This window comes from Bison bison, unplaced genomic scaffold (assembly GCF_000754665.1).
Source record: "Bison bison bison isolate TAMUID 2011002044 unplaced genomic scaffold, Bison_UMD1.0 scf7180017864213, whole genome shotgun sequence".
Taxonomy (NCBI): Eukaryota; Metazoa; Chordata; class Mammalia; order Artiodactyla; family Bovidae; genus Bison; species Bison bison.
In genome coordinates this window covers 7,931,069-7,939,613 of record NW_011494785.1, presented here as the reverse complement: position 1 = coordinate 7,939,613, position 8,545 = coordinate 7,931,069, and the positions used below count along the sequence as shown (strand labels likewise).

Genomic DNA, 8,545 nt, shown 5'->3' with positions numbered 1-8,545 from the left:
AACAGGGAAAAAAAAAAAAAAAACACAAGAAAAGCTTATCAAGAAGTTGTAACTCCAAACATTTTATGCAAATAGATGAGATTAGCTTTATAAACCAAGGGTCAATGAAAAGATCAGTTCAGTTCAGTTGCTCAGTCTGACTCTTTGGGACCCATGAATCACAGCACGCCAGGCCTCCCTGTCCATCACCAACTCCCAGAGTTCACTCAAACTCATGTCCCATCGAGTCGGTGATGCCATCCAGCCATCTCATCCTCTGTCATCCCATTCTCCTCCTGCCCCCAATCCCTCCCAGCATCAGAGTCTTTTCCAATGAGTCAACTCTTTGCATGAGGTGGCCAAAGTACTGGAGTTTGAGCTTTAGCATCAGTCCTTCCAATGAACACCCAGGACTGATCTCCTTTAGGATGGACTGGTTGGATCTCCTTGCAGTCCAAGGGACTCTCAAGAGTCTTCTCCAACACCACACGTCAAAAGCATCAATTCTTTGGCGCTCAGCTTTCTTCACAGTCCAACTCTCACATCCATACATGACCACTGGAAAAACCATAGCCTTGACTAGACAGACCTTTGTTGGCAAAGTAATGTCTCTGCTTTTGAATATGCTATCTAGGTTGGTCATAACTTTCCTTCCAAGGAGGAAGGATCTTTTAATTTCATGGCTGCAATCACCATCTGCAGTGATTTTGGAGCCCCAAAAAATAAAGTCTGCCACTGTTTCCACTGTTTCCCCATCTATTTGCCATGAAGTGATGAGACCAGATGCCATGATCTTCGTTTTCTGAATGTTGAACTTTAAGCCAACTTTTTCACTCTCCTCTTTAGCGTATATAAAATCCAACACTTAGTATCACAGAACAAGAAAAAAAGGTACAATTTCAAATAACGGTCCTGGGATGTCACTGAAAGGTGAAAACTACAGTGTATCTTCCGTCATAAATTAAAAGTTTTTGGGAAAAAATTTAAAAAATAAAATAAATGCTCAATTATTGCCATTTTATAGCTGGGAATAATAATGGGCACAGTAAAGGTGGAGCCTGGAATTTTACTTATCAGAATATACTTATAATTTCTTGAAAAATAAATAAAAACTACTGTATATATTTAAATTGCAAGATAATTTTTCTTGTAGTAGTATCTATTGAAAGATGGCTGTGTGATTGTTCAATTTGATGGGTGCCAAGAAAATCAACTTACCTAAACACATTTTGCTCAACTGAGGGCCTCAACATTTAAAATTAGACCACAAGAGCTTCTTGCCCTTTCCCAGGGGTTCTCGTTTCAGATGTAAATACTCTTCAGAGATCCGAAACAGAAGCGACGGACACTCATAAGAAAAACAGCTGCCCAGATTGCTCTCCACTGCAACCTGAGGGACTTACATATTTTGCCCAAGGCCAAATCTGCTCATACCTTCCAGGTCTATCAGCTTTAACTTGCTGTCAGCTGCTTCCATAGGAGTGCAATAGTGTCACTCACATTCCCTACTAGGAGACTCACTAGGAGACACTAGTGCTTGACTGACACAAGTGTTCAACAGAAGGACATACGAATCTGAGGACCTCTTCAATTCTAAAATTCTATTTCTACGACTCAAAGTAATTTATCAAATTACAGTTGATAAAAATGACAAGCATTTTAACTAGAAAGATGATATGCTGTCATAAAAGTTGTAGAAACAGCCCTGTCCAATATGTTTTATAGTCTTTTTAGTGAATTTCAGGGGAAGGAAATGCTTCTGAAATAGCCATACACCCTACCCATTCAATCCTCCAGTTATTTATCTTCACTACTTTCTTTACTGGGGAAAAGAATTTCAAACAGATGTTTATTTAAAAACTAAACATGAGCTTATATTCAAACTGGAGCTTGTGCTTATCTCCTAAAGACTATATACTGAATAAAATACAATAGTGAAGATTTAAGACCCTTGATGACATAGATAAGTGCATGCGAGAGGTAAAATAATTGTCCTGGCAACAGAAACAAGTATCTCCTGTAAATGATACAGCAAAATAACAGTTTCTCTGTTCTGAATTATTCTCAGAAGGCTTATGCTACAAACTGCATTCAATAAATCCACTATTCATTTTATTTGTCTCTCTAGTTTATAGAAAAATGAAATTTACAATCAAAATTAAGAGTATCAAGTTAGAGATTTTAAGTTAAAAAAGTTCATAGAATCAAAGGAGCTAGAGAAAGAGCTTAGACAATTTCTGTTCCAAAATGAAACACCCTCATGGATGCTGTGCTGCATTATCTTGCAAACATGGAAACTAGAATATTTTTAAAGAAAATTAATTCTAACTCTAGGTTTTTAAAAATCCAGGAGGATAATTATGATAAAGAGTACCTGTGACATTTATTTAGAATTAATATTAATAATGTCTGTCCACTGTCTTCAGTTAAACAATAGTTTTTCTGAAGAAACATAACATAATTATTAAGAAATTATTTGGTGGTACATAAGTGTAGGAAAAAAACATTTAAATGTAAAACTAACAGGGTAACTGCTGCTGCTGCTAATCTTTTCCAATTGCTCTTCAAAGTTACAGGTGCTTTCTATCAGATTTGAAAAGCCTAATAATTTATAATCTCTATCCAAATATGAAATATAATGGAAAATGGTGCTTTCTTCTCCTGAAATTGTTTATAGTGTGTATACACATACACACACACACACACACACATATATATATACATCCTTTGAGACTGGAGCATGAATCCTATTAAACTCAACTATACTTTCCCCATTCCTAAAATAGATTTGACATACAGACATAAGCACAAGGTCAAGGTCATAGATCAGTAAGAAAGATTACCAACAGAACTGATGTAACAGCTGGCATTTGATCAAAGCTCCTGGGGTTTTTAGTATACTGAGGAGACACTCTGCCTTTACTCACAGGGTACACTCTGTTTTAAAAATGTTCCTAATCTTTGAAGACAAGATCTTTATGCACTTTTTGTTACAAAGTATGTTCTGTTAAAAACTGTTGTATTGGATACGGAATAAAAAAAAAGAACTAGTGTATGTATGTTTCAGAATCATGAGTTTTTAGGTGTATGTATATTTATGCTTAAATATTTATGTAGTCATGTTATAACTGATCCCTGCCACATGACAAATTTGAAATTACTTTAACTTACAGGTTCCTGAATCCACCGTGCTTCCCCTAGGCCTCCAAGCCTCTGTACCAGCTAAAATGGAAACTGTCTATTGCTCAACATCTTGGGTCGCTTCTTCTCAAATACAGATTTAACTAATAAAAATTGGTTCAACCAGAAAAACTTTACAATGTATCCATTGTCTTCCATGATAATTTCCAAATTATCCATATAGGAAGAATCTTTGGTTAACAACAGCAGCAACAAAAATGATTCTTAATGGAGTATATTAATTAATAGTGTGATTAATAAAAACATGCCTTTTGTTTCAGCTGTTCAAGCAAAAAACTTAATTTATCTTAAATTACATTTATGAAACCAAGAGTTATGTGATGAATGTTCTTACTGAACCATTCTGATCAAGAAATTATTTTTAAGAATGCATAAAATGCATTCTTAATGTTGGGGTAAATTTATAATAGAAGTGCTTTTCTTGTTAAATTAAGTATCATCTGCTGTAGCTTTATATAATTTGCAAATTATGATACATGAATATATAAATGTTCTCAGTTATCAGTTTTTCATTTTGCAAAATTGTTTTTGAGAATTAAGTAGATTTGAATGAAAATACCAGAACTGTACTATCCTAGAAGATCTGCTAGTTTCTTGATAACAAAGAAAAAAGGACAAAAATATTTATCAAATTAAATACCACTGCAAATGGAACTTCCTTTATCAGGCTGAAGCAGACCATGAGTTTATCAAAATTACCAGTAATGGGCACCAATTTGTACAACAAACTTTGATAACAAAATCTGTTGACATATTTTCTATTTTAAAAGAAAACAGAATTCCTTGTAAAATATACTAAAGTCTATTTAGAGGAATCACTCATCAATTAATAAATACGTCTTGGGTCAAAGTGTTGCCCGGCTGGGTGAACTTTGATTTTCCAGAAACAGTATAAATATCACAATATCCCACTTGCCCATAATGGCCCCAAACACAAAGTTTTCTGGATTAAGGGTTTTAGTCTGTGGCAGAGAGCTATCACTACAGACACAATCCACGGACAGAAAGACACAGTGATGATGTATATGGGAAGGGAAAAAGTCAATGAACCTAACAGGTTTCTGCCCGAGGGGATTAATAAGCAAAACAACAAGAATATGCACAATGTACCTGGAGAATTTCCATGTCTTTAAATATTAACAGGTAACATTAAAATAGGGTTTTTCAACTAAGTAGATGAAACTACTGGCATGCTGTTGGTGTGCTATTTACTTTCAAAGGTTTCATTCTGAATGTGAAACCGTCACCCATGCCTTTCCACAATGACTCTTTTGCTCATCGGTACACATAAGGACGCAACTTAGCAACTAAACAACACACAAGCAAATGTCTGAAGTCATGTCTGAAGTCAGGCACTACTGAAGTCAAACTGCCAGTAACTGCCAGTCTGAGACCCAGCTTTGCTGGTGCCAAGGTCTCGGGCATGCTCAGTCCATGAGCCAGGCAGTTGGTATAGCCTCAGCCATGGCACCTGACACTCAGCTAGAGACTGGGGTGCAGGCAGTGAGGAGGCTTTACAAGAGGCTCCTACGAGTTGGAGAAGAAACAGGGAGAATAGTCTAAGTCTGTGCCTTCCTAACTTCATTTATTGGACTAAAAATATTTCAGATCATTACCTTTTAAGGTAATTAAGAGCATTAGAAACAACTGCTACTATGAGCATTATTTAATAAAACAAACATTTTAACACTGAAAAATGAACTACTTTAGCTTTGTGAGGATTTCTATTATATACCTCATTTTTCTTACTTTCTGTCTTTTCATTTTGGTGGAGACAGGATGGTGACATGTGCACTGGCACATACAGATACCATCCTGACACTTCTGTTTAGTAGTTTGTTCAATGCCAATATCAATTACTTACATTCTTATATCAATATTTCCTCTATTTATATTTTATTTTACTGTTCTGATATGGATCATGCTTTCAACTGTAGAACTTATGTAAAATGAATAATTTGTTTTGTTGTAGTTAAATTATTGTTATTACACGTGTGTGCGTGCATCCTCAGTCATAGTCAACTCTTTGTGATCCCATGGACTGCAGTCTGCTGGGCTCCTCTGTCCATAGTTTTCCAGGCAAGAATAATGGAGTGGGTTGCCATTTCCTACTGCAGGGGATATTCCAGACCCAGGGATCGAACCTGCATCTCTTGCATCTCCTGCACTGGCAGGCTGATTCTTTACCACTACACCAGCCGGGAAGACCTGTCATTACACATGAGACATAACAGTGGGAAAAATAAGAAAGAAAAGAACCTTTTGCTCAGAATCCTTTCCTCTTTTCACTCACACAATTCCTGCCATCATCAACATTTGATGATAAAATATATCGTGATTAAAAATGTATCACAGAATGATGTTCCAGTGGCTCACAATCAAGCTGAAAGAATCAGGTATCTTTTCTATTCTCTAAGTCTCACCTGAGGCTGCACCCTCTTCCTCCTTGGGCAACCTTCCCTAAACTACATAGGCTGAAGCACATTTCTCATCTCTGGGACTTCACAGACTCAGTAGATCTTTCAATCATCTCATTACAAAACTATTTTGTGTTGTTTATGCATGGCCTTCAGCTGGAATGTAAACTTCTTCTAGACAAGGATTACACTTTTGTCGTCTTACATCCTAGCACCTGGCAGAGATAGCACTCCCAGCAGAACACGCAAGTCAAACTCCTAAAGCCTCAGACTATAAAATGGAGGGTGGGCTGTCATAATTGAAACGTACTTAGCACTCTTGCCTGGAAAATCCCATGGATGGAGGAGCCTGGAAGACTGCAGTCCATGGGGTCGTGGAGAGTCGGATACGACTGAGCGACTTCACTTTCACTTTTCACTTTCACGCATTGGAGAAGGAAATGGCAACCCACTCCAGTGTTCTTGCCTGGAGAATCCCAGGGACGGGGAAGCCTGTTGGGCAGCCGTCTATGGGGTCACACAGAGTCGGACACGACTGAAATGACTTCACTTCACTAAGATTGAAGACAGTATGATAATGCTATTATAATGTTTGGTTTCAAATTCAAGACATCATCCCCTCTCCTGAATGTAACAAAAACTTTTACAAAATTAAAGAGTAATAAAGTATTTTATTCTACACAAGAAGTTCTGTGGTTTTGGAAAACATGCACATTCTGTTAGAAAAATTCAAGATCTAGATATTTAGAAGTCAATCTTTAACATCTGTTTATAAAATAAAGATCATTCAGTTTCCTCTAATCAGTGTCTTCCTGGCTAAGGTTTATAAGGCTGCATGGGCGCAGGAGGGCCTAGAGGAGCCATCCCACGTTGAAGGTCAGGAAGGGCGGCGGTGAGGAGATACCCCTCGTCCAAGGTAAGGAGCAACGGCTGCGCTTTGCTGGAGCAGCTGTGAAGAGATACCCCACGCCCAAGGTAAGAGAAACCCAAGTAAGATGGTAGGTGTTGCAAGAGGGCAAAAGAGGGCAAACATACTGAAACCATACTCACAGAAAACTAGTCAATCTAATCACACTAGGACCACAGCCTTGTCTAACTCAATGAAACTAAGCCATGCCCGTGGGGCCACCCAAGACAGGCGGGTCATGGTGGAGAGGTCTGACAGAATGTGGTCCACTGGAGAAGGGAATGGCAAACCACTTCAGTATTCTTGCCTTGAGAACCCCATGAACGGTATGAAAAGTCAAAATGATAGGATACTGAAAGAGAAACTCCCCAGGTCAGTAGGTGCCCAATATGCTACTGGAGATCAGTGAAGAAATAACTCCAGAAAGAATGAAGGGATGGGGCCAAAGCAAAAAGAATACCCAGCTGTGGAAGTGACTGGTGATAGAAGCAAGGTCCGATGCTGTAAAGAGCAATATTGCATAGGAACCTGGAATGTCATGTCCATGAATCAAGGCAAATTGGAAGTGGTCAAACAAGAGATGGCAAGAGTGAATGTCGACACTCTAGGAATCAGCGAACTGAAATGGACTGGAATGGGTGAATTTAACTCAGATGACCATTATATCTAATACTGCGGGCAGGAATCCCTCAGAAGAAATGGAGTAGCCATCATGGTCAACAAAAGAGTCCGAAATGCAGTACTTGGATGCAATCTCAAAAATGACAGAATGATCTCTGTTCATTTCCAAGGCAAACCATTCAATATCACAGTAATCCAAGTCTATGCCCCAACCAGTAATGCTGAAGAAGCTGAAGTTGAACGGTTCTATGAAGACCTACAAGACCTTTTAGAACTAACACCCAAAAAAGATGTCCTTTTCATTATAGGGGACTGGAATACAAAAGAAGCAAGTCAAGAGACACCTGGAGTAACAGGCAAATTTGGCCTTGGAATATGGAATGAAGCAGGGCAAAGACTAAAGGAGTTTTGCCAAGAAAATGCACTGCTCATAACAAAAACCCTCTTCCAACAACACAAGAGAAGACTCTATACATGGACATCACCAGATGGTCAACACCGAAATCAGATTGATTATATTCTTTGCAACCAAAATGGAGAAGCTCTATACAGTCAGCAAAAACAAGACCAGGAGCTGACTGTGACTCAGATCATGAACTCCTTATTGCCAAATTCAGACTCAAATTGAATAAAGTAGGGAAAAACACTAGACCATTCAGGTATGACCTAAATCAAATCCCTTATGATTATACAGCGGAAGTGAGAAATAGATTTAAGGGCCTACATCTGATAGAGTGCCTGATGAACTATGGACTGAGGTTTGTAACATTGTACAGGAGACAGGAATCAAGACCATTCCCATGGAAAAGAAATGTAAAAAAGTAGAATGGCTGTCTGGGGAGGCCTTACAAATAGCTGTGAAAAGAAGGGAAGTGAAAAGCAAAGGAGAAAAGGAAAGACATAAACATCTGAATGCAGAGTTCCAAAGAATAGCAAGAAGAGATAAGAAAGCCTTCCTCTGTGATCAATGCAAAGAAATAGAGGAAAACAACAGAATGGGAAAGAATAGGGATCTCTTCAAGAAAATCAGAGATATCAAAGGAACATTTCATGCAAAGATGGGCTCAATAAAGGACAGAAATGGTATGGACCTAACAGAAGCAGAAGATATTAAGAAGAGATGCAAGAATACACAGAAGAACTGTACAAAAAAGATCTTCACGACCCAGATAATCACGATGGTGTGATCACTGACCTAGAGCCAGACATCCTGGAATGTGAAGTCAAATGGGCCTTAGAAAGCATCACTACGAACAAAGCTAGTGGAGGTGATGGAATTCCAGTTGAGCTATTCCAAATCCTGAAAGATGATGCTGTGAAAGTGCTGCACTCAATATGCCAGCAAATTTGGAAAACTCAGCAGTGGCCACAGGACTGGAAAAGGTCAGTTTTCATTCCAATCCCAAAGAAAGGCAATGTC

The 8,545-nt window shown here is 38.3% G+C and overlaps 1 protein-coding gene across 11 annotated transcripts in view; it reads right to left on the bottom strand.

Annotated features, from left to right (window-relative positions):
- The window catches only part of NRIP1 (nuclear receptor interacting protein 1), a 104,535-nt gene that overhangs the window by 12,821 nt on the left and 83,169 nt on the right, over window positions 1-8,545 (bottom strand). The window lies entirely within an intron of this gene.